This window comes from Stenella coeruleoalba, assembly GCF_951394435.1.
Source record: "Stenella coeruleoalba genome assembly, chromosome: 16".
Taxonomy (NCBI): domain Eukaryota; kingdom Metazoa; phylum Chordata; class Mammalia; order Artiodactyla; family Delphinidae; genus Stenella; species Stenella coeruleoalba.
In genome coordinates this window covers 38,467,388-38,494,746 of record NC_137162.1, presented here as the reverse complement: position 1 = coordinate 38,494,746, position 27,359 = coordinate 38,467,388, and the positions used below count along the sequence as shown (strand labels likewise).

The following is a 27,359-nucleotide window of genomic DNA, read 5'->3' as shown; positions in this document are numbered from 1 at the left end:
TGTGACTGCTACAACGCGTCCCCCAGAGAGCACACTAATGAAACCTAGTATCCCAGAAGGAGCAGTACTTACGGTCTCTCCTCCCAGGAGGCCAAGTCTCGGGAAACTTCCCGGGGCGCCAAGTTTGCGCGCGGCGCCGGCGCGCTCAGGGTGCGCGCTGCCCGCCCGGACGCCGGCGGAGAGGCGAAGGCGGCCGGAGGCGCGCCGACCCGCGACCCCGGCTCTACGGGTGCGCCCGCGCCTCGGCGGGCCCTGGCCGCCTTCTCCCGCGGCCTGAGGGGTCGGAGTGCAAGGACCGCGGCGCTGAGCAGCCGACGCCCCGGCGGGCGGGCGGCGGGAGGATCCTCTCCCTCGAGCAGCTGTGAGCGGGCACGCCGGGTCCAAACCCAGAGGCTCCAGCAGGGAGGCCGCGGGTGTGGCCGGGCAGCAGAGGTTTTTTTGGAATGCGGGGTGTGGCCCTCTAACACAGCAAAAAAGAAATGAGTCAGCCCGTGTGATCCTAACCAATGAGCTTGTTCACTGTCGGTTAAGGCGGAACTTTCCTTTCTTGATTTATATGAGGCTTAGGAGCCTTTTAGGCTTTTTTTTTTTTTAAACTTAAGCCTTTAACAACGTCAAGAAAATGGTAGATGGCCTTACAACTCTTACAAAACAAGGATTAATTTTGTTATGATAGATACTTGATCAGTGGATGTATGTTAATTTCTGTTACTTAGTAAAAGTTCTTAAGCTAGGCAGCGATCCTGGAGGTAATGAGCGTGGAATCCGGCGACAAAGCAGATTGGGATCTAACCTCCAAGATGGATCTAACCTCTGACACTGTATGATCTTGCGCGGGTTAATTATCTGCAGTGAAAGGGACAAATGCTCACCCAACAGTTTGCTGGACATATTATATGTAATAATACATGCAAAGCATTTGGACAGTGCATGACATAGAGTGGGCACTCAAACAATGCTGTCTTGTCCCTCTGATTACTGAATCAAAATCTCCAAACCTGTAGACAAACTGGCCCATAATTTTTGTTTAAATTCTTTTCAATGTTAAAATATCCAAAGAATTTTCGAGCTGAAATAGTTCTTTGGTATTTGCATGGTCTGAGTCCCTTATTTAAGTGATAGAAAACTGAAGAAGCTTTTGGTTTAGGATTCTTGGATTTGGTGTTCCTGTTATACAAGAGAAATTTTATTAGTAGCAGGGGAAAAAAAGGCTTAAAATTGGAATGATTCCATTTATGCCACAATTAAACCAACTTTTAAAAAGTAAGAGTGATTTTGGAAATATTCATTCTATCTCGGTCACTGTACCCTAAACATCATTTTGGAATAGAAGTAATGAAAAGAAACTTAAAGTAGCTTGGAATTGGCAAATTACAGGAGACCACAGAAGTGCTAGGTCCTGAGCACCAGTTAAGAGTTGGTTACTAGTGAGGGAAGAGAGTTTTTGCAGAGGAATAATTTTTTTAAGTTACCAATTAAACTATCTTGGCTTTGGAGACAATCTCCTGAGTTTAACTTCCTCATATTTGTTTAAAACCAGTCATTCCATAGGCCAAGATTTCTTTAAAATACTCTTTAAACCAAAGATAAAATCTTAAGTGAGATCAAGGACCCTTTCTAAAATGCTATTCTTTTCTTCGAACCATCATAGAAGAATAGAAAGAACTCTGCACCTGGAGTCAAGAGCTCCTGTCCTAATCTCTGCCAATAAGAGATCAGGTATATTGCCCTACATAAACTGCTTCATCTCTCTCTGCAGATTTCTAAGCGTTCTTCCAGTTTTAAGACCAAGTTATGGTCCAAAAGAGCAGGCAGAAGATAAGCCTATAACCTAACATTTAACTTTAGCAACAGGCATAAACTGGGCCTATATCCTAGATGATGAAACCGATAAATCACTCTTGACTCTCATATTCCTCATAAAGGTAATCTTATTGTCCTAGACACTGTAAATTAAATTCTGGAGTCATCTGAGCTCCCTCCCTCTCTATTGACAATTCACTATCCCCAGGCATGATGACACCTTCCTAATGTCTTTCACACCTTTTCCATCCTGGTTCAGTCATCCATGCCCTCTTGCCAGGGTCACTGAGTCCCATCCTCTGTGCTCCCAACACATCATCATCACCATCATGTGATAAATGTCAGAGTCCAGCGTGCCATCATGTCATAAACCGGGGGTCCTCTTTCTATCAGTTAAACTAGTATAGTTCTATAGTAGAGATCAAGAGGAAAACATTTGCTTTACAAGCAACTTTCTTCAAACATTCATGTAAATACATACCTATTTTAAGGCACATTGATATTCTGTTTATGAAACTATTACCATCAATTATACTGGCCAAACTGATAATATGTTGGCTGTTACATCAAGAACTATGTGTGTATGAGCAACTGAATAAACTTCGTGACCCTGCAGTTTTAAATACGCAATTGTACGCATGTGTGCAGCCATACATAGATATGCTGAGATACGTGAAAGTGAAAAAGGGAAAGGTAGCCCATACAGGAAAGAGAGAGATAACCTAGTTTGTTTCTATTGTCTAGGATGCAGTCAAGGTGAAAATGTATAAAGTGGGTGCTCCGTTCAAGAAGAAGGAAGGCTTCATAAATAAGTGCACCTGAGATCATAACTCAAAGCACCCAAGAGATGTTTACAATGATCCTTATGCTTCGGAAATAAGGACATAATTACCAATGTTATTAGAACATCCTCACAATAGAAAAAGGCTCACTATTTCTAGCATATCTTAGTCGCCTAAAGTTAAAATGCGAAGTACAAAGCCTGTCAATCTATGGTTAAAAAAAAGGAACGATTAGCTCCGGCCCCAGTGCCATAATGTTTGTCATTCAAAAGCTGGCTTTCACCTCTCCAACCCCATCTTCCACTTAAAAAACCCTCGGCCAAATAACCCCACCGGTCTACTTGTTGTTCCCCTAATGCAATGGGCACATTATCACCTCCACACCTGAGCCCATGCCATGGCCTCTGTCGGATGGCCTTTCTCACTCTTCTTACTAGTTATTACCTTCCAGACCCACTCAAACCCCTTCCTTTTCCTGGAACCCTCCTCACTGGCTCAAGCCCCAGGGAACTCTCCTCTCCCCCAAATGCCTACAGACCTTATTCTTTATACCTCCATCTCAAACTGACTTAGAGAGCCTTAGTATCTTCCTTCTTTTTGAAATCCCTGACTTTTCTCTCTTGGCAGATGACGAAAGTCCATCGGAGGCAGAGATGGTGTTTCAGAGGCCTTGTATCCCGCAGGACCTAGCAGATTCTGAATGGTTGCTGAGATAATGACGTTTAAGTTATATAACAGCCACAAAGGAGAAAGGAAAACTTTCCTTTTCACTGCTGACACACCAAGAATACACAAATATTATAGCTGTTCAAACCAGTTGGCAAGTAGAACCCAAGTGGCAGATGCGTGTCTTTGCTCTTTACGACACGTTCCAACAATAAAGAATGCCACTACTGAGAAAGCAAATCTGATACTTCCTAAAGGGAAGTACAGTTTACAGAAGAGTGTCAGCACATACAATCTCAGTTCCCCAAATACTAACCCACTCACGAGAACAGAGAGACTAAGTCATTCTATCATCCGTTTCAAGTAAGGAACACATACATACATATCTGACCATCTTACCAAAGTACCAATTCCCCCTTAAATAGAAACATCTACCCGTTTACCTACAAGTGCTCCTAAGCATAAAAGGTAGCAAATGGCAGTTCTCCGAGGCAACTTGTAACTACTAGAACCATCATAAGTTTCCATTTGTTTATATGGTTTAAAATCAAAAGCTATATGACATTTGCATTAGAGCAAGCCTCTGTCCAAGAGTCATTATCATACATAACACACACGGAGTCACTCGTATCCTTTGATGAGTGCTAACACATTTCTGCTTTTATGAGATGGGAATAAACGCTACCGTTGTTCTCAAAAAGCTATGTGATAAATCAGCCAACCTACTATGCAATTACATTTATTATAATTGCCCGTGACAAAGACACAGACTTCTTAAATATTCCAAGTACAAACAACCAAATGAATTATTCAGTATTCTTTAACTTGCAGGTAACAGAAAGGCCACTTGAAGGAGCAGAGGCAGAAGCAAGACAGACTCACTGAGTCTAGCAACACAAAAGCCACGGGGGTGGCTAGGCTTTAGGACCAACTCAAAATGAACTCCACCAGGACAAGAGAACATCTTTGCTTCTACAGGTTGGCTTTGTTCTCCCTTCCTAAAATCTGCCTTCTTCCACTTAACTCCCAGCTCTGCCACTAAGAGGGACTACTCCATAGTTATAATTTTTAAAATTCTTAAGAAAACCTCATGCTGGTCCAGCCTGGGGCCATGTAGCCACTCCAGTGGCCAAGGTCCCATGACTGACTGGTCTACACTAGAACTACCTCATTGAACTGGCGGGAAGAGCAGTAAGTCCTCCAGAAGATAGGTGAGTTTACTTCCCAGAAGTGGAAAGGGGGGCTCATCTGTCTGCCCCCAAAATATCACCACCTATCAAGAAATTCCACTTCAAGTCTAATGCAAAAGCTTATCTAAGCAGTCCTCAACCTGGTAATAAATTACATTCTGAAAGTTGTTTAATGAACTCTAAAGTTCATGAACACTTCTGTGGCACTTGAAATGCATTTCACTAGAGACCAAATGTAGAGAGACTGGCTTCTCTACCAGACTTTAAAGGCCTATTGAACTCATGTTTTATCTGAAGTATAATGTTAATAATATTTCTAACACTATACTCAAACCCCATTCATAACATTGTTCCTATAGGAAAATGTATTTGAAATTCCACCTACAGCAAGAAAAACATGCTCAATTTAATTCATTTACTGAGTATCCGGTAATGATAGTGGCTTCCATTGTGCACATATCACTTTACATTTAATCTGTACACAATACAGCAAGGCAGGTATTAACAACTGAACACACAACGAAACTGGGAGTTCGAGAAGGTTTTGAAGCCTAAGGTCAATCATGAAGACAAGTCAGAGCCTGCTTCAGAGATATGAATGTTTGACCCCAAAGCTGGGACTATTCTGTCTGATATCTGTAGCAGCCAGACAAGAGCGGGCTTTCAGTTCAGGTGACTAAGAGCTGAGCTAACATTTCAGACTCTGTGTGAAAGCATCTAGATTTCCCTGCAGAGAAGAGAAGGAACTAGTGGGCATCATACACAGTCAATAGTCAGACATTAACTTTGTATATCTTCCCAAGAGAAGGTGTTTCTCTGTGGCAAAACAAAAGAAAATATTTCTCTGGGTAAACCTTAAATTATACAGATGCTTGTACTGACATGAAGATCGTCTGCAAATTAAGGGTCTATAAATAGTATCTTCATAAAAAATTGATTTTGCCCTGTTGAAAAAAGAGACCATTATCTTAGAGGGCACTTAGGTGTTTTAGAAGAAAGTTAAAATTGCAAAAATAACTAGCTAAGGTGACTCAGTTCTGCCAAAATAAATGCAATGGATGCATTTCACAGCTTTAACTGTATTTCACATTTTAAAAAATGTTTTTGGTTATGCAGTATTTACTACATACAAGAGAATATATTGGGTTGGCCAAAAAGTTCGTTCGAGTTTTTCTGTTACGAAAACCCGAACAAACTTTTTGGCCAACACAATATTTAACTTATTTGTCAGGAAAAATAATATTAACATGAACAATCATGAACACACCGCCCAACCTAAAGGCAGACCATTAGCGTTAAACCATGGCAGCTCCCTGAGTGTTCCATCCTATCTGATGGAGGCTGAAAATTGCTTCTTTCTGTGCCTGTTGGACAAAAAGTTTGAAAGCCCTTGGTCCAAGATGGGGCTCTAATAATAAATTAACCCAGTGCCTTCTGAAATTAAACTGGAGAAGTGATCATGAGTAATGAGACACAGAACAGCTGAATTCAATCATAAAGGAAGGGCACAGGTAAACTGTACATTGTCTTAATCTAGAAACTGCTCATCAGACAGAATTGTAGGAGCTTTTGGTTTTACTCCATGGTCCAAAGCCAGGAGTAGTCATTAGACAGATTACTAGGCACATGACCTGAAATATGACAGGTCAACTGGAAATTGTTCCAAACTGAGGTAAGGTATTAGTAAGCCAAGATAAACTGGTTCTCCCATGCAGAGCCTCAAACACATCAGACACCATAAGAAGAAAAAGAAAAGGAGCCCATGGACTAATAACAACGAACTTCATGCATCATGGAGAAAAGGACAAATAACTTGAGGGGGGAAAATCAAAGAAAATAGTCAATAATTTTGTTGTAACAGGGAGTTAAACAGCTTATATTATGGGGAAGCATTAAGATAAAGAAATTAAAGAGTTTACAATATACGTCTAAAGAAAGGACATATACACTAAGCTAGTGAGAGAGTCAGTGTAAATTGTGTGACTAAAAACTACATATTGAGAATAAGGAAGTCTAACACGCAATGCAAATTAAATGGTACAGTAAATACATGCTAAGGAGGAGATGGAAAAGGGAAGATAAGCTTAACTAAGAAAGCAATGACATTTAAAGACCATCTTAAGGATGGCATACAACAAAGCAGGGACACCTACATGAACACAGTTTGCCAATTATCAAAGTGACACTCTCCCTCAGCACCCGACACTGTCTGCCTTGTTTTATAGCTGCTGGGATACACAGCATCCAATTGCATCGTACTCTAAGATTCCTGAAGGCTGGGTCCAGGGCTTGGATTTTTTAAGCCTCCAGACGTCCAGACCTTGACATGGGACATGTTCTACAAATGTTAGAAGAAAAAAAAAAAATTAAGAGTCAAGTTGGTCAACCCTAAATACCTTATTTAAATGCCTTATTTGAAGTGATAACCTCTGATGAAGGTTGACCTCTTCAATGCAGGAGGAAGAGTGTAGTACAACAGATGATGGGGAACACTGTTTCTCAACTTAAAAGGAAGTTCTCTGTACAAGGTGTGTTTGTGTGTGTGTGTGTCCTGAAAGGGAGACAGGGTGGTACCTAATGGGTGAAAAAGGAGCGGATCAGTTCAGGTTGAAATATGCTGCTGTAACAACACCAGCGTTTTGGAGGCCAACAACAGAGAAAGGTTTATTTCTGGTCCTGTTTGGTTCTTTGCAGGTGAGCCAAGGCTGGGCTCCATGTTGTCTTCACTCTGCGACCAAGGCAGAAGGAGCACCCCTAACTGGGACAGGCTGATCTCACGGCAAAGAGAAAAGAAAGACGGCAGAATCAGGCAATGTCTCTTCCATTTCTGCCTGGAAATGGCACATCATTGTTATTTACATTTCTTACTATTTGCAAGGCCTATGGCAAGCCAGCCACAGGGCTCAGCCCTCAGTGGGGTGGGAAAGAATATCCTCTCACAGGATGGAGGGTGGGTAGGGAGGAATAGCAAATGTTTTGACAATAATATAATCTACCACAAAGGAAATGGAAAATGGCTAGCGAAGTGCTTTCTTCCCTTCAGTAGTGATAGAAGAAGATGTCCTGTTATAAAAAAGCAGTCTTTCCATTTCTGTGGTACTTTACGGTGTTTTCATAATATTTCAGATATTGTCTCACTGTATCCTTACAACCAACCCGGTGTGATCCCAGGACTTGCCCAAGGCCCCAGCAGCTCCTGAACTGGAACCCCAAGTCTGGTGACCTCTCACCAAAGGAGCCTTTGAGGCCTCTGTTTCACCCGCAAAATGGAGATAATCCCTGACACGTCCTAAGAAGGTTGCTGAGAGATTAAGTAAAACAACATATTTAAAACACATAAGCATATAAAAGTACTCAACAAATATAAGGTAGTATTATTATTAAATTATGATATCTATGTCTTAACCCATGTCTTTCCCAAATTAAATTTAATCACAAATAGTTTGTTTAAATTCCTTAAGAAGAAAATGCATTTATTAATGATGTTTCCTTCCCCTGTCAAAACCATAAGCTCCCCTAGTTGAGTTTTATCTGTACATACACACTTTCCCCATGACTTCTCTTACTTGTTTACTCCCTGACTGATCAGTTTCTTAAGATTCTCAAGAAGTTTCAGAAGGCAGCGCTATTAATAATTTTTATTTCTTCCCAAACAAGAGAAATTAAGGAAAACTGAAGACACCCAGTCTTCATTTCAAGTATGATATAGATTCCACGCGTGGCTCCCAACTGAGAATGAATAAAGGACTTAGCATCAAAGGCTCCAGCCCTAATTAGCACTACTTGCCTTCGCTCTTTGCATTCTACCAAACTACAGTTCCAGCCTTTCCCCAGAATGGAATCTTCCTTTCCCACCTCTGCCTCTTGGCTCAAACTGTTTGTCCTACCTAGAGTATTCCCTAGGCACTGCCCCAACTCTGTTCAAAGATCCTGCCCAAATATTGAATGATTAGGTAAGTGCACCACAGTGCATACACAAAGATGTTCATCATAGTGTGCTTTACAAGAATGAAAAGTTGAAAACAACCTAAATGCCCACTAATAGGGAAATGGTTAAATCCATTACAGACCACATATACATGGAATGCTACAAAACAATAACAAAAATGATGTAGGTTATACCTATTGAGGTGGCATGGTCTCAGTATATTATCAGTTGAATCAGGTTTCAAAACAATATTAATAATGACCCATTTTAGGGAGGAAAAATATGTATCTAATCTAGACACAGGAAGAGTATGGCAGAATACAAAAACAAAGCTAATAATGGTATCTCTGGGTAGTGATAATGATTTTTCGAACTTAGTAATTTTCACACTTTAAAGCTCTTTCCAATTAGCATTGTTAACTTTTATAATCTAAAAAAGTGTATTTTAATTAAAAGGCATTAATCATTAATACCCAATTCAAACGTCATCTGCTCCTGAAACCCTCCTCGCCCCCCCCCACCCCCCGGTCTAGCCCACCCTTATCACACAGGTAATTCCTCTCTCCTGTCTGTTTCCTGAGAGTCTAATATATCTATTATAACATTTACCACATTTGTTTTGAAATGGCAGTTTTCTTTGTTCAGGCTTGATTATCAACTCCTGAAGTGGAATAAGCCTGTTTTACATTTACTGGAATCTACCCTAATAACCCATGACCCAAGTATCCAGAAACTACTGAGTGTGTTGATTTGAACATAAAGAAAGGCTATAAAATTTACACATTTGAAGACTGTACACCTAGTAGTGCTCTAATCAAACATTCATTTATAGTGGGGATGTTCAGAAATTGCATAGGGTCCATTCTGGAGAGAGAAATGGTCAATCAGGATATTTTATCTGTGGCAAAATTTCTCTATTAATCATTACTCCCATGTTTGCTTTCAAAGTTACCAAAGACACCCTTATTCAACTTGTTTAAGACATGGGTTAATATTTCTTAATCCAGAGGCAAGTCTCTCAGATTTTTATCCATGAGCTTCCTCTTCAAATGGACAAGAACTACTTTTGCAATAATCCAAGTCCAATCCTGACTCAGTAGGAAATATAAATACCTATTGTTTTAGGAAGAAATAAGGGAAATAAATGTTTTAAGATTATGTAAGTCTGATTCAGGGAATTGACACAAATGAATGTTTTGAAATATCCAAGGCATTTTTTGAAGGTTCAATAAAGAATGTGTTTTGAGAACTAGGTGGGTGAGATTTAAAATAAAAACAACCACCACGATCTTAGCTGTTACTTAGCAATTTCAGGCTTCAATTGTTCCCTTCTAAAGGGCAACTGAGAAAACTGAAGAAACTGCTTCCAGAAGAAACACTGAGATATCTGATCCAGTTTTCGTTCTTCCTTCCATTTTATTCCCTAAGATTTTAATCCAGCCAGTATGAACTTTAAACTGCCCAGGTTTTTTGTTTGGTTTTGTTTCGCTCTCTCTGGAGACAATTCCTTTTCCTTAATTTCTGAATCAAAAGCAAAGCTACATGCCATGGTTAGTTAGGGGCACCCTGGCTGCTTGTCCCCAAAGTGTCACTACCTGAGGAAATACAGAGTCACGGGAGTACAGAGAAGGGAAAGAAGGAAGTTCAAAAGGGAGCGAACAGTCTGACTTATCTCCAAGCACTGGCACTCGAAAGCCAGAAGAAGTGAGGGGTGCCAGGGGCCAGTTACAAAGCTGAGTTAACAACGTGAGAATGCCAGTCACACTCTTGAGAAAATAAGTCTAAATTCTAAACTGATCCTGACCCTTATCTTCATTCCAGAAGCTATGGGGACATGATAACTTGGTTTACTTAGCATGGATTCAAAACCAGGCCAGGTTTGCTTTTTTTTTTTTAACATCTTTATTGGAGTATAATTGCTTTATAATGGTGTGTTAGTTTCTGCTTTATAACAAAGTGAATCAGTTATACATATACACATGTTCCCATATCTCTTCCCTCTTGCGTCTCCCTCCCTCCCACCCTCCCTATCCCACTCCTCTAGGTGGTCACAAAGCACCGAGCTGATCTCCCTGTGCTATGCAGCTGCTTCCCACTAGCTATCTATTTTATGTTTGGTAGTGTATATATGTCCATGCCACTCTCTCACTTTGTCACAGCTTCCCCTTCCCCTTCCCCATATCCTCAAGTCCATTCTCTAGTAGGTCTGTGTCTTTATTCCCATCTTACCCCTAGGTTCTTCATGACCTTTTTTTTTTTCTTAGATTCCACATATATGTGTTAGCATACGGTATTTGTCTTTCTCTTTCTGACTTACTTCACTCTGTATGACAGACTCTACGTCCATCCACCTCACTATAAATAACTCAAATTTCGTTTCTTTTTATGACTGAGTAATACTCCACTGTATACATGTGCCACATCTTCTTTATCCATTCATCCGATGATGGACACTTAGGTTGCTTCCATGTCCTGGCTATTGTAAATAAAGCTGCAATGTACACTTTGGTACATGACTCTTTTTGAATTTTGGTTTCCTCAGGGTATATGCCCAGTGGTGGGATTGCTGGGTCATATGGTAGTTCTATTTGTAGTTTTCTAAGGAACCTCCATACTGTTCTCCATAGTGGCTGTACCAATTCACATTCCCACCAGCAGTGCAAGAGTGTTCCCTTTTCTCCACACCCTCTCCAGCATTTATTGTTTCTAGCTTTTTTGATGATGGCCATTCTGGCCGGTGTGAGATGATATCTCATTGTAGTTTTGATTTGCATTTCTCTAATGATTAATGATGTTGAGCAAACCAAACTCTTACCACCAGGGCTGAGAAAGATAATTGAAGATTTGTGGCTTGGAAACGTCTTCACAATAGGAAACTTACAATCAGTGGTGAGCTGGGGCCAGCTCATACCAGTCCCTTAGAACAAATTGCATATTCTCAGGATTTTTGGCAAGGCAGTTGTTAAACACACCATCATTACAAGTTAAATTACATAAACATACAATTAAACTATACTAAGAACAAAGATCATAAATACTCAAAACACGTCACTTCCTGTTTTACTATTATCAATGCTCTTGATGTTCTTTGCAACTATTGTACCTGGTTGGTAGGAGATCATATAACAGTGTGCTCCTGCACATCCCTTCCCAACTCTGCTGGCAGTGACTTTTGCCGGTAGTGTGAAATCAGCTATGGTGGGAGTGTTCACACCATGGAAATCAGCAAACACTACAACCCCCTCCCCCCATCAGGGCTGGCTCTAAACATTTACCTGCATATCACTACCTGCAATGTTAACCCACCACTGCCTGACAGGAGCTCAGGAAGTTCAGCTGGCCAGCCTTCTAAGTCAAGAAAAAGGCTTGCAAACTATAAATCATGATACAAATATGAGGATAGAAAGTAACTACTTTTATTGTGGCCCTGGAATGTACCAGTCACAGCACAAAGTACTATCCCCATGGTATTTCGTTTCATGAGAGGTATTATCAAATCCAATATACAGATGAGTCAACTGAGATTGAGAGGCTGAGTAAGTAACTACTAAAAGCACAACAGCAAGAACCAGGTCTATGAATGTCTGACTCAAAAATGTATGATCTTTCCAGTAACTACCCCACTTACTAACGTTATCATTACCATAACGAAACCAAAACCAACCACCTATAACTGTCAGATAATTAACAAACACTAGTGGCCTTTGATATGTAAAAGAAAATGGTGTAATGAAGAGGAATAGACAAAGAGCTGACTTTTATTCATATTCACCAAGTTTATTCATATTTACCTCCAAAATGTACCCACAAAAAGTGGGTAAGAAATGGGGACCACAGAACCAATGGAATGAAGAATGATCTGCATTTGAGAAGGGCTACTCCAAGGTTAATGTAAAAGGAATCCTCTTTCAACTCTTTAAATACTTATGCTCTATCCACCAAACAGACATACCCAACCTAAGATGACACATTCTACCAAGAAAGAATAATGCAAAAGCAAAATTTCTCAAATGTTGGCACCAACTTTCTGTAGTGTTTGGATATTTACTTTTCAAATTTTTCTCTTTTAAATTTTTGAGGTATTTAATTGTGCTGTTATTTTACCATGGTTTCTTACAGAAAATTCACCCTGTAGTCAACGGAATTCTAAAGGGCTAACAAAATTTTACTCACTGATTATTTTTTAAAATTCTTGTCATCTTGGCTTCCTATAAGTTACCGGCTTCTCCCACTGTTTCTGTACATTTCCATCACCTGCCATGAGAAGAAAGAATCTGATTATATGTCTCATAAAGACCATTTCCTGGTTTCTACTACATTAGTCTTTTCCTTTCTTTATACCCAAAACACACAGAAAAATATAGTTGTCTCTCCATTTCTCTCCAAAATCAAAAAGGCAGGAGAGAACACCACAAAAGATCACCTCAAGAGAAAGAACTTGAAAGAGCAGTATTTCTACTCTTGGGGTTTGGGGTGGACACTCTTAAAATACCCTCCCTTATGTTTTCAGGAAGAAAATTTTTAGTCTTTCTTGGGAGGAAGCAGTATTAGAGTAAGCCACTTTCTCTCTCTACCTCTCCCCCCCAGCCCCTCCTCCCTTCTCAAAAGCAAGTGACTTATCACCTGGGAAGGCTAGAGTAAGCACTGGCTTAGTGCTGAGGCAGCACACAGAGCTGGGCAGCAAGGCCCTCCCTCTTGTTCTCTCCAACACCTAGGGCCAAGCTAACTTCCACACAGTAAGCAGGACAAGGGCTGCCTGCTTCTGGGAGGGCCAGCCAGCTCTCTCTGCCAGCTTCTCTCCAGCCGTTACCAGACTAGGATGACTAGGTCAGGGTTACTAAGGTCCAATTAATGCTTTACAGAAGGAGGTAACTGACAATTCTCAGTTCTCCAATCCTGTTTTTATCAGTAATTAAGCTACTATCTATGTTGCTTCCCACTTGAGTTGCTCTATTTCTCAAATTGTTTAAAGATTATACGATTAGGGACTAAGATGGCGGAGTAGAAGGACGTGCTCTCACTCCCTCTTGCGAGAACACCAGAATCACAACTAGCTGTTGGACAATCATCGACAGGAAGACACTGGAACTCACCAAAAAAGATACCCCACATCCAAAGACAAAGGAGAAGCCACAGTGAGACGGTAGGAGGGGCACAATCACAGTAAAATCAACTCCAATAACTGCTGGGTGGGTGACTCACAGATTGGAGAACACTTATACCACAGAAGTCCATCCACTGGAGTGAAGGTTCTCTGAGCCCCACATCAGGCTTCCCAACCTGGGGGTCCGGAAACGGGAGGAGGAATTCCTAGAGAATCAGACTTTGAAGACTAGTGGGATTTGATTGCGGGACTTCGACAGGACTGGGGGAAACAGAGTCTCCACTCTTAGAGGGCACACACAAAGTAGTGTACGCATCAGGACCCAGGGGAAGGAGCAGTGACCCAAGGGGAGACTGAACCAGACCTACCTGCTAGTGTTGGAGGGCCTACTGCAGAGGCAGGTGGTGGCTGTGGCTCACAGTGGGGACAAAGACACTGGCAGCACAAGTTCTGGGAAGTATTCCTGGGCGAGAGCCCTCCCAGAGTCCACCATTAGCCCCACCAAAGAGCCCAGGTAGGCTCCATGTTGGGTTGCCTCAGGCCAAACAACCAACAGGGAGGGAACCAAGCCCCAGCATCAGCAGTCAGGCGGATTAAGTTTTACTGAGCTCTACCCACCAGAGCAACAGTCAGCTCTACCTAGCACCAGTCCCTCCCATCAGGGAACTTTCACAAGCCTCTTAGATAGCCTCATCCACCACAGGGCAGACAGGAGAAGCAAGAAGAACTACAATCCTGCAGCCTGTGGAACAAAAACCACATTCACAGAAAGATAGACAAGATGAAAAGGCAGAGGGCTATGTACCAGATGAAGGAACAAGATAAAACCCCAGAAAAACAATTAAATGAAGTGGAGATAGGAAACCTTCCAAAGAAAGAATTCAGAATAATGATAGTGAAGATGATCCAGGACCTCGGCAAAAGAATGGAGACAAAGATTGAGAAATGTTTAACAAAAACCTAGAGAATTAAAGAACAAACAAACAGAGATGAACAATAAAATAACTGAAATGAAAATTACACTAGAAGGAATCAATAGCAGAATAACTGAGGCAGAAGAACGGATAAGTGACCTGGAAGACAGATGGTGGAATTAACTGCTGCGGAACAGAATAAAGAAAAAAGAATGAAAAGAAATGAAGACAGCCTAAGAGACCTCTGGAACAACATTAAACGCAACAACATTCGCATTATAGGGGTCCCAGAAGGAGAAGAGAGAGAGAAAGGACCCGAGAAAATATTTGAAGAGATTATAGTCAAAAACTTCCCTAACATGGGAAAGGAAATAGCCACCAGGTCCAGGAAGCGCAGAGGGTCCCATACAGGATAAACCCAACGAGAAACACACCGAGACACAAAGTAATCAAACTGGCAAAAATTAAAGACAAACTAAAATTAATGAAAGCAGCAAGGAAAAAATAACATACAAGGGAACTCCCATAAGGTTAACAGCTGATTTCTCAGCAGAAACTCTGCAAGCCAGAAGGCAGTGGCATGATATACTTAAACTGATGAAAGGGAAGAACCTACAACCAAGATTACTCTACCTGGCAAGGATCTCATTCAGATTCGATGGAGAAATCAAAAGCTTTACAGACAAGTAAAAGTTAAGAGAATTCAGCACCACCAAACCAGCTCTACAACAAATGCTAAAGGAACTTCTCTAAGTGGGAAACACAAGAGAAGAAAAGGAACTACAAAAAAAACCCCAAAACACTTAAGAAAATGGTCATAGGAACATACATATCGATAACTACCTTAAAAGTGAATGGATTAAATGCTCCAAACAAAAGACACGGGCTTGCTGAATGGATACAAAAACAAGACTCATATATATGCTGACTACAAGAGACCCACTTCACACCTAGGGACACATTCAGACTGAGAGTGAGGGGACGGAAAAAGATATTCCATACAAATGGAAATAAACAGAAAGCTGGAGTAGCAATACTCATATCAGATAAAATAGACTTTAAAATAAAGAATGTTACAAGAGACAAGGAAGGACACTATATAATGATCAAGGGATCAATCCAAGAAGAAGATATAACAATTATAAATATATATGCACCCAACATAGGAGCACCTCAATACATAAGGCAACTGCTAACAGCTATAAAAGAGGAAATCGACAGTAATGTCAATAATTGTGGGGGACTTTAACATCTCACTTATACCAATGGACAGATCATACAAAATGAAAATAAATAAGGAAACACAAGCTTTAAACGACACAACAGACCAGACAGACTTGATATTTATAGGACATTCCATCCAAAAACAGCAGATCATACATTTTTCTCAAGTGCACAGGGAACATTCTCCAGGACAGATCACATCTTGGGTCACAAATCAAGCCTCAGTAAATTTAAGAAAATGGAAATCGTATCAAGCATCTTTTCTGACCACAACACTATGAGATTAGATATGAATTACAGGGAAAAAAACGTAAAAAACACAAACACATGGAAGCTAAACAATACGTTACTAAATAACCAAGAGATCACTGAAGAAATCAAAGAGGAATTCAAAAAATACCTAGAGACAAATGACAATGAAAACACGAAGATCCAAAACCTATGGGATGCAGCAAAAGCAGTTCGAAGAGGGAAGTTTACAGCAATATAATCTTACCTCAAGAAACAACAAACATCTCCAATAAACAATCTAACCTTGCACCTAAAGGAACTAGAGAAAGAAGAACAAACAAAACCCAAAGTTAGTAGAAGGAAAGAAATGATAAAGAACAGAGCAGAAATAAATGAAATAGAAAGAAAAAAAAAAACAATAGCAAAGATCAGTAAAACTAAAAGCTGGTTCTTTGAGAAGATAAACAAAATTGATAAACCATGAGCCAGACTCATCAAGAAAAAGAGGGAGAGGACTCAAATCAATAAAATTAGAAATGAAAACAGAGAAGTTACAAAAGACACTGCAGAAATAAAAAGCATCCTAAGAGACTACTACAAGCAACTCTAAGCCAATAAAATGGACAACCTGGAAGAAATGGACAAATTCTTAGAAAGGTATAACCTTCCAAGACTGAACCAGGAAGAAATAGAAAAAATGAACAGACCAATCACAAGTAATGAAATTGAAACTGTGATGAAAAATCTTCCAACAAACAAAAGTCCAGGACCAGATGGCTTCACATTCAAATGTCTGAATTCTATCAAACATTTAGAGAAGAGCTAACATCCATCCTTCTCAAACTCTTCCAAAAAATTTCAGAGGAAGGAACACTCCCAAACGCATTCTATGAGGCCACCATCACCCTGATACTAAAATCAGACAAAGACAGTAAAAAAAAAAGAAAATTACAGACTAATATCACTGATGAATACAGATGCAAAAATCCTCAACAAAATACTAGCAAGCAGAATCCAACAACACATTAAAAGGATCATATACCATGATCAAGTGGGATTTATCCCAGGGATGCAAGGATTCTTCAATATGCATAAATCAATCAATATGATACTCCATATTAATAAACTGAAGAAGAAAAACCATATGATCATCTCAATAGATGCAGAGAAAGCTTTTGACAAAATTCAACACCCATTTATGATAAAAACTCTCCAGAAAGTGGGCATAGAGCAAACCTACCTCAACATAATAAAGACCATATACAACAAACCAACAGCAAACATCATCCTCAATGGTGAAAAACTGAAAGCATTTCCTCTAAAATCAGGAACAAAACAAGGATGTCCACTCTTGCCACTATTATTCAACATAGTTTTAGAAGTCCTAGCCACGGCAATAAGAGAAGAAAAAGAAATAAAAGGAATACAAATTGGAAAAGAAGAAGTATAACTGTCACTGTTTGCAGATGACAAGATACTATATGTAGAGAATCCTAAAGATGCCACCAGAAAACTACTAGAGCTAATCAATAAATTTGTAAAGTTGCAGGGTACAAAATTAATGCACAGAAATCTCTTGCATTCCTATACACTAATGATGAAAAATCTGAAAGAGAATTTAAGGAAACACTCCCATTTACCATTGCAACAAAAAGAATAAAATACCTAGGAATAAACCTACCTAGGGAGACAGAAGACCTGTATGCAGCAAACTATAAGACACTGATGAAAGAAATTAAAGATGATACCAACAGATGGAGAGATATACCATGTTCTTGGATTGGAAGAAAATATTGTGAAAATGACTATACTACCCAAAGCAATCTACAGATTCAATGCAATCCCTATCAAACTGCCAATGGCAATTTTTACAGAACTAGAACAAAATAATCTTAAAATCTATATGGAGATACAAAAGACCCCAAATAGCCAAAGCAGTCTTGTGGGAAAAAAAAGAAGCTGGAGGAGTCAGATTCCCTGACTTCAGACTATACTGCAAAGCTACAGTAATCAAGACAATATTCTACTGGCACAAAAACAGAAACATAGATCAATGGAACAAGATAGAAGGCCCAGTGATAAACCCACGCACCTATCGTCAACTAATCTATGACAAAGGAGGTAAGGATATACAGTGGAGAAAAGACAGTCTCTTCAATAAGTGGTGCTGGGAAAACTGGACAGCTACATGTAAAAGAATGAAATTAGAACACTCCCTAACACCATACACAAAAATAAACTCAAAATGGATTCGAGACCTAAATGTAAGACCGGACACTATAAAACTCTTAGAGGAAAACATAGGAAGAACGCTGTTTGACATAAATCACAGCAAGATCTTTTTTGATCCACCTCCTAGAGTAATGGAAATAAAAATAAACAAAAGGGACCTAATGAAACTTCAAAGCTTTTGCAAAGCAAAAGAAACTACAAACAAGACGAAAAGACAACCCTCAGAATGGGAGAAAATATTTGCAAACAAATCCACAGACAAAGGATTAATCTCCAAAATATATAAACAGCTCATGCAGCTCAATATTAAAAAAACAAACAACCCAATCCAAAAATGGGCAGAAGACCTAAATAGACATTTCTCCAAAGAAGACATACATATGGCCAAGAAGCACATGAAAAGCTGCTCAACATCACTAATTATTAGAGAAATGCAAATCAAAACTACAATGAGGTATCACCTTACACCAGTTAGAATGGGCATCATCAGCAAATGTACAAACAACAAATGATGGAGAGGGTGTGGACAAAACGGAACCCTCTTGTACCGTTGGTGGGAATGTAAATTGATACAGCCACTACGGAGGTTCCTTAGAAAACTAAAAATAGAATTACCATATGATCCAGCAATCCCACTACTGGGCATACACCCAGATAAAACCATAATTCAAAAAGACACATGCACCCCAATGTTCACTGCAGCACTGTTTACAACAGGCAGGTCATAGAAGCAACCTAAATGCCCATCGACAGATGAATGGATAAAGAAGATGTGGTACATATATGCAATGGAATATTACTCAGCCATAAAAAGGAATGAAATTGGGTCATTTGTAGAGACGTGGATGGATCTAGAGACTGTCATACAGAGTGAAGTAAGTCAGAAAGAGAAAAACAAATATCGTATATTAACCCATTTATGTGGAGCCTAGAAAAATGGTACAGATGAACCAGTTTGCAGGGCAGAAATAGAGACACAGATGTAGAGAACAAACGTATGGACACCAAGGGGGGAAAGTGGTGGGGGTGGGGTGGGGGTGTGTGTGATGAATTGGGCGATTGGGATTGACATGTATACACTGATATGTATAAAATGGATGACTAATAAGAACCTGCTGTATAAAAAAATAAATAAAATCGAAAATTTAAATAAATAAATAAATAAAATAAAAATAAAGATTATAGGATAGAAAAGGTAAATGATAAAGCAACCCAAACCACCAACATCTATCAAAGGACAATGCCCAGATAAAACCTTGGCTCAAAATCCTACCACTTCCTAGCCACGTGTCCTTGGGAAAATCCATCCACATTTACCCAGCCTCAATTTCTTTATTTCTGAAAGAGAATCAAATGGCCCCTACTATACTGTGTGGTTGTGAGAATTTAAAAAAATGAAAGACATGATCTGCCAAAGTCAAACTTTGATCTAACAAGGGTATCACCCCAGCACCAGGGACACCCAGAGTGCAATGATCAGACTTGCTACTTCGTCCATATATACAATTCAAATAGCGCAATTCATGTAATTCATGGAATAATGGACTATGCTCAGCAAAGTGCTCCCCTTTTCCAAAAGGAAGTCATTCAGAATGATGTTTTACTTCTGTTTTTCAATTTCCTAACATTTTAGGGTCCCCAACCAAGCGGTAGGAAGTTCCAATTTCTTTCTCTTCACAGAACAGCCCAAATGAAAACATCTTACTTCTAGCAAGTAGAATGCAGCAATTGCTCATTTTATGTGAAGAACATATGGCTCCAAGTAGACAACACTTATAAAATAGGAACCTGTTAACTTTCCTCACCTGAAGCCTCAGTGTTAAAGGCATTCAGAGAGAAGAGATTAATATTAATTGTAAAATGGCTCCATACACTGAGGTACCATGAGAGACGGTGTCACCTCAGTTATAGAACAGGCAGAAACCCCAAGTCATCCAGACCATTAGGGTGTGTGCGTGTCTTTAAGAGGGGCATAAAGAAGGGAGAGAATGGAAAAACACCCCATCAATACAGAGAGCTTCCTGGTAACAAAGAAAGAACTTGTCAACACCAATAGCAGGGAAGGAATGAAGAGTCAAAGATTTGTATTGTAGATTGTACCCAACACCGAGGAACATTCTCATCGGTTGGCTGTATGGCTTTATACTCCAGGTTACTTGGTATGGAAGGCTTTGAAGAGCATAGAAAATGCAGAGAGTTTGATATAAGTTTAAAATACATAGTCTTGAACTCTACCTCTGCTATTTAATAGCAGTGTGGTCTCCGTCAAGTAAGTTAATCCTCTAAGCCTCAGTTTCCAGGTCTGTAAAATAAGGACAATAATACATACCTCGGAGAGCAGTTATGCAGACTAGAGATCATGCATGTACAGTGCCCACCACAGACTATGTCCCCAAAATATAATTACAATTATTGTGTTTGCTAGTGCAAGTATGATAGTCCATCAAATTCAGACTCTTTCTCTAGGTGAACATTTCGGAAAGAGGTTCAAATCACACTTTTGACAACAACATGAAACTCTTCTAAGCTGATCTGAATGAAGTGTTAAATAAAAATCTCCATCTTAGTTGGTAGCCTTTACTAACATGCAAACCAAAAGTTATAGCTATGCATTTGTTAGCATTCTTCATATCAGTACTGAGTTTCTTTTTTTTTTTTTGCGGTACACAGGCCTCTCACTGTTGTGGCCTCTCCCGTTGAGGAGCACAGGCTCCGGATGCGCAGGCTCAGCGGCCATGGCTCACAGGCCCAGCCGCTCTGCGGCATGTGGGATCCTCCCGGACCGGGGCACGAACCCGTGTCCCCTGCATCAGCAGGTGGACTCTCAACCACTGCGCCAACAGGGAAGCCCCTGAGTTTCTTTTTTTGATGATAAATTCTTGAAGAAGGGAATGAAAATTTTCCACTAGTGCTAATTCTTCTAGTGTGCATTGTAATGCCAAGTACTGAGCAGACATCTGTGGAAAATAAAAGCCACACTGCGAATGCCAGTAGCCTATCACCAAGGCTAGCTTCACTTCACAGCCTCATCAACAACAGTATGGATTTGTCAGCTATGTTTTCAAGAAAAACAAAGACCACAGGGTGAGGCACTACCAACTTTTTTTTTTTTTTTTTTGCGGTACGCGGGCCTCTCACTGTTGTGGCCTCTCTCATTGCGGAGCACAGGCTCCGGACGCACAGGCTCAGCGGCCATGGCTCACGGGCCCAGCCGCTCTGCGGCATGTGGGATCCTCCCGGACCGGGGCACGAACCCGTGTCCCCTGCATCAGCAGGTGGACTCTCAACCACTGCGCCAACAGGGAAGCCCCTGAGTTTCTTTTTTTGATGATAAATTCTTGAAGAAGGGAATGAAAATTTTCCACTAGTGCTAATTCTTCTAGTGTGCATTGTAATGCCAAGTACTGAGCAGACATCTGTGGAAAATAAAAGCCACACTGCGAATGCCAGTAGCCTATCACCAAGGCTAGCTTCACTTCACAGCCTCATCAACAACAGTATGGATTTGTCAGCTATGTTTTCAAGAAAAACAAAGACCACAGGGTGAGGCACTACCAACTTTTTTTTTTTTTTTTTTGCGGTACGCGGGCCTCTCACTGTTGTGGCCTCTCTCATTGCGGAGCACAGGCTCCGGACGCACAGGCTCAGCGGCCATGGCTCACGGGCCCAGCTGCTCCACGGCATGTGGGATCTTCCCGGACCGGGGCACGAACCCGTGTCCCCTGTATCGGCAGGTGGACTCTCAACCACTGCGCCAACAGGGAAGCCCGGCACTACCAACTTTTAAACAGAACTTTCTATCTACAAAAAGTTCTCCTTGACCCCTTCATCGCTTTGGGACTCATTCCAGTGGTGCTGACTGCTCAGAGTAAACTGAGTACTCTTCTTGTACGTTCAAAACCTGTGTACAATGCCCACAAGAAAATGTCTCATTACAGTTTAGTTGCTCCTGATTTTTTAACAAACACACGTTCTTTGCTATGATGGAAAATATTTTAATAGGTTCAAGGAATCAATTTCATCCTCAAAGATGGTCACTTGCTACCACCAGGGTTATTTGAAAGAATTAGAAGTGATTTCAACAACTGACTAATGAACTACCCATGTGGCAGAAGACACTGTGCTCAGTCCTGGGGCTGGGGAAGGAGTTACAAGGTGGTTGAGACGAAGTTCATTCATGAGAATGCAGTGCAATGGCAGTATTACCAGAATACAAGCAATTAACTTAGCTGGTGCACTGAAGGAGAATAATGTGGATGTATAAATCCTGGCTGGGACAGTTAAAAACTCAATATTTCTTAATCATACCTGACATACAATGTTAATATTCTACAACAGTCACGCAGGAACCTGGCTAAAAAGAAGATGCTCCTTTTTGAACGTACACTTTATCTTCTAGGGCGAGGCCAAGCTCCCACAAGGTGGAAGGAGACTGGCAGGCATCAAAACCAAGATCATTTGAGAGATGCTAGAGGATGTCACTTGCACTAAGGCTGCAGAAGTGGATAGAAGCTCTTGTAAGACATGGTTGTATTGGATTCTTAGCCTCTTTTCTCCTAAGGAGTTAGTTCATGAAGAGGGGTTTAGACTTTCTCTATGGGAGATAGTGTCCTATGGTCATTAAAAGCATGTGCTTTGCAGTCACACAAAACTGCATTCCCCAATCTACCTTAAAGACCTTGAGGATGTTCTTTAATTCCTCTGAGCTTCAGTTTCTTCATCAATAGAATGAGACTAACAGTAGTACTACAGCTTAATGTTGTTCTATGGGTTAAAGACATAATGCCTGCAAACAGTTTAATAAAGGTCATGGCACACAGTAAGTGCTCATTAAATGTTGTTGTTATTGGAAGAAGTAAACTATCCTCATCCTTAGGAGGCAAAGCAAGTTCCAAGGCAACATTAACAACAAAAAAAAGAGGTATCCTCATGAGTTCAGAAATGTTCTGGCCCACTTCACCAGAAAAAAATCTTGGTCTAAAGTTTCATTTAGTCATAAAGCACAAATTGCTCCTATATCAGTGCACATACCTTGGGAGCAAAGTAAGCGCGGCAGCAGCAATCAGAGGCTTATTGGCCAGTGAGAAAATCAGACCTGTTCATATCACCCACACAGAAACAAAACTAAATCACTTGCTTGAGATTCCTCAGCTAATAAATGGCAGAGCTGGGATTCAAACCCAGGCAGCCTGGCTTCAGTTCTTGTCGTTTTTTTTAAAAAAATTTTATTGGGGTATAGTTGATTCACAATGTTGTTTTAGTTTCAGGTGTTCAGCAAAGTGACATGTTATACATACATATATAACCACTCTTTTTTAGATTCTTTTCCCACATAGGAGTCCTTGTTCTTAACTGACACCATGCTGCCTCCTCAGCAATGAAGAAGAGCAATAACTGGAGACTGAGCAAGTCACAGACCAGGAGCAGGACAGAGAAAGGCAAGAAACCCCCTAAAGATGACTGAAGAGAAGAGGGAAATAAGGGAAATGACACAAAAGAGCAGCTAATGGGGCCAAAGAGTAAAAGGACCCAAACCACTAATGATTCTACATTAAAATCTAAAACTCAGTCCTAGCAAGAATTCTAAAAGGATGGCACTGGGAAAGTGAACTAGTGTTGGGATTCAGCACTTGCTTAAGTACAACAGTGAACAGAAGACATAAAAGCTGAGAAGATGCCACTTAGATCGTTTATATAAGCCTCATGCTGACTTAGAAACACCTGCTAGGGAACACGTCACACACACAAAATACCAGCTGTCAGGGGAGAGCCCCCAAAGCATGAGAGTTTCTTACCAAGACTGAGATTCCTGCTATGTTTTTCTTGCGTTTCCACAGTAGAAAAGCGGAAGAAAGGCCACCAGGGTGTTGAATTCTCTGTCGGTCAGAAGAAAGGAGACAGAAGGATGAGAATTGTGCCCTTAGCTAAGTAGAAGAATGCCCAGAGAGGAGAGAAGAGATAAAGAGAAGCCATATTCCTGGCCAGCCTCAAGTGTGGCAGGCTCCAAAACGGCCCCTGAGATCCCTGTCTCTTATTATCCATGCCTGTGTAATCCCCTTCCCTTGAGTGGGGGTGGGAACTGTGATTTGCCTGTAACCAACAGAATAAGACCAAAATGACGGGACACGTGGTTACATCACATAAGACTGTATCGTCCATTCTGCTACGAGATTCTCTCCCTTGCTGGCTTTCAAGAAGCCAGCTGCCAAGTGATGAGCTGCCTACAGAGAGAGCCAGGGGAGGGCAGCCTCCAACTGACAGTTAATAAGCAACTGAAGAGCCCACAAGAAACTGAATTTCTGCCAACAATCACATGAGCTCAGAAGAAAACCCTTCCCCAGTCAAGCCTCAGATGAGACAGCAGCCCTGCTGACACCCTGATTGCAGCCTTATAAAGTACGTAGCCAAATCACAACCAGTCTCCTGACCCACAGAAACTGTGAGATAGTTTCTGCACTGATTAAGCAACTAAGTTGGTAGTGGCGTTGTCAGGCAGCTACAGATAACCAATACAGAAGGGAAGTGAGGCACAAGTTCCTGATGCAACCACATGTCCTTCTGAGAGAGGAGGGGAAGGAAGGAGAAGGCTGGGGCCAGGGCCTGGGAGGGTGCTCCTGCCCTCACATTGGCATGCATCCTCCTGTTCAACTATCGACTCAGACACTCAGTTTCCGCTCTTACCACACACATCCTGTCACCCTATTCTTACCATTTGGAAGACAAAGTGGATCATAATGACCAAGGAAAATACAATCTTGTAAATGGCAGTCAGGTTCCCTGGCTGGCCTGCAAAGGCTACTTAACATGCCAAACACTGACACAATTAAATGCCACTTGTAGCAAAACGGCTGGACCTACAGATTATCATACTAAGTCAAGTAAGAAAAAGACAAATATCATATGGTATCACTTATAGGTGGAATCTAAAAAATGGTACAAATGAACTTATTTATAAAACAGAAACAGACTCACAGACATAGAAAACAAACTTATGGTTACCAAAGGGGAAGGGGGTGAGGGGAGGGATAAATAAGAGTTTGTGATCAGCAGATACACACTACTATATATAAAACAGATAAACAACAAGGTCCTACTGTATAGCACAGGGTCATATTCAATACCTTGTAACAAACTGTAATGGAAAAGAATCTGAAAAAATATGTATGTGTGTATAATATATACAGATATATATATGTATATATAAACTGAGTCACTTTGCTGTACACCAGAAACTAACACAACATTGTAAATCAACTATACTTCAAATAAATAAATAAATAAATAACAACAAGAAGAAAAGAAACAGCAAGAGGACTTCGACCATCTTACGAGATATACCATGACCCTACCTATCATAAAATAATTTTCACAAAAGTGTGTTTTAAATGTGATATAATGGACTTAAATACTTTATAAAACCCTTAATTGGAGAGACACATTAGAGATTTTCCATACTGGTGGTTTTGAGACCAGAATAAAAATCCAAACATCTAAAGTTCCATCCAGTTGCTAATATAGGGTCTTTAAAAATCAAACACATATATTTTGAAATCTTCTGAGCAAGTACCAACAGTTTCTACAAATTAATTCAAGTAACAATTCTCAAGCAGAGCATACAGCTACAACTCACTGAGCCAGAGACCTTCTACTTGACTAGGATGTCTTGCTAAAAGCAGAAACTGGTGGGGGTATCCTACACTCACATCATTTGAAAGCTGGAGAATCCTCATTAGTCTTCTCGTCCTGGCCTCATAGTTGACAGATGATAACACATAGACCAAAAGACTTGAAATGACCTGTTCAGGGTCAGCCAGCAGCACGGCCTGGGCCTCCTATTTCCCAGGTTTCTTTATGCTCAAGTCTACCCAACTTTAGCTTCAACTCCAGACATAATGAAATCAGTGGTATCAAATATTCTGTGAGGAAAACAACTGGGATTAACTTCCCCTGACTCTACAAAGCTTCAACTTGTAAAAACTAAGCCCTGTGGCAAGAGGAAAGAATAACACTGATTAAACATTCATATTAAGTGTTCAATCCATTTTCAAAAGCAATGCACAGGATTTTCTAAGTAAACTGAGATGCCCCTAAAATAGGCTGCCTTTTCTTGTGAATGATCTGCTTTTTTTTTTAATGAATGTTAAGTAGGGAAGAAAGTCAAAAGAGGCATAGAATAAACATTTGTGCAAGCGTGCTTATTCCACTGCTTTAGAAATCCCCACTCCTAAATCCACTGACTCATTGCACAGATATATTCATTACACAGATATTCATTACACAAATGCTTTGGCGTAGTAGGTGCTGTATATAAGGAGCCTGTTTGGACATAAATAATGTTTACTAATATTTTCAGCAGAAGTAACCACATGTAAACAAGTAACCACTGCAGAGAGAGAGATTTCCAGCCTTTTTTTATGGTAGGCTATTAAGAATGCAGACTGGAGCTCCCTTTTCTCCTAGAAATTTCCGTATTTAAAATAAAAATCAACTTGTTTTTCTCTGTAATAATACTGCCTTTAAGGCAGCAGTGGGAGTTATCAAAACAAAGGGGTTTAACGTCCCCAGGTCGCATCCTTCCAGAACTCTCATTAGGGAAGTCTCTCAGTAGCCTAAAAGAAAGTGGTCTTGCACTCAGCATTTTCCTTCATAATCTTTTCCTCTCAGCACCAAGAACAAATATATGTTTAAAACAAACCAAAAAGAAATAGGGCTTATTTTCTCCCACGCAGCCAGCAGTTTTCTCTCCTCAACATGAACTTACACCTCTACAGGTATTACCTTCACTAGGACACGATTTAACCCTCCCATTTTAAATGCATCTGAACGCTTTGACACAGTATTAAAAATACTGGTATTACTCAAGGTAAAAATAGACCAACTGTTTGCCACACGCGAGGCTCTTTTCTAAATGTTTCCCAGGTACTAATTCATTTAATCTTGACAAGAGCACCATGAGGCATGTTACTATTATTATCCTAGTTTTACAGAAGATGAAACTGAGGTAGAGTTACTGAGAACGCAGGCACAGTTATTCATGCAACACATTCAATAAAGCGTTAGAGGGAAAGCTCCACTCCCCCTGCCTCATGCTTCCATGCGGAGGACTTTCCACTAGCCCAACAGTCCAGTCTCCTTCCCAATCTCCTCCCTGGGAGAGAAGTGGATTATGTGAAAGGTGAGTCTGGGGGAAGGGCCTGGACAACGTGGCCCAGACTCTCCAGAGTACCTCCCTTCTCAGAGCTGGCCTGCCCACAGGCGGGGGAAGTCCAAGCTGCTCCCTCCCAC

General features: G+C 40.6%; 1 protein-coding gene across 4 annotated transcripts in view; it reads right to left on the bottom strand.

Annotated features, from left to right (window-relative positions):
• SGMS1 (sphingomyelin synthase 1) overlaps positions 1-27,359 on the bottom strand; it is a 291,776-nt gene that overhangs the window by 94,226 nt on the left and 170,191 nt on the right. Inside the window, exon 5 of one of the 4 annotated variants that reach the window (XM_079901027.1) lies at positions 12,543-12,623. The exons of 2 other annotated variants lie outside the window; for them this stretch is intronic. The gene's annotated coding sequence lies outside the window, so the exon portion shown is untranslated. Of the gene's footprint in view, positions 1-72; positions 8,787-12,542; positions 12,624-27,359 lie in introns of those variants that run through there. One more of the 4 variants, XM_079901030.1, reaches the window with a different exon arrangement.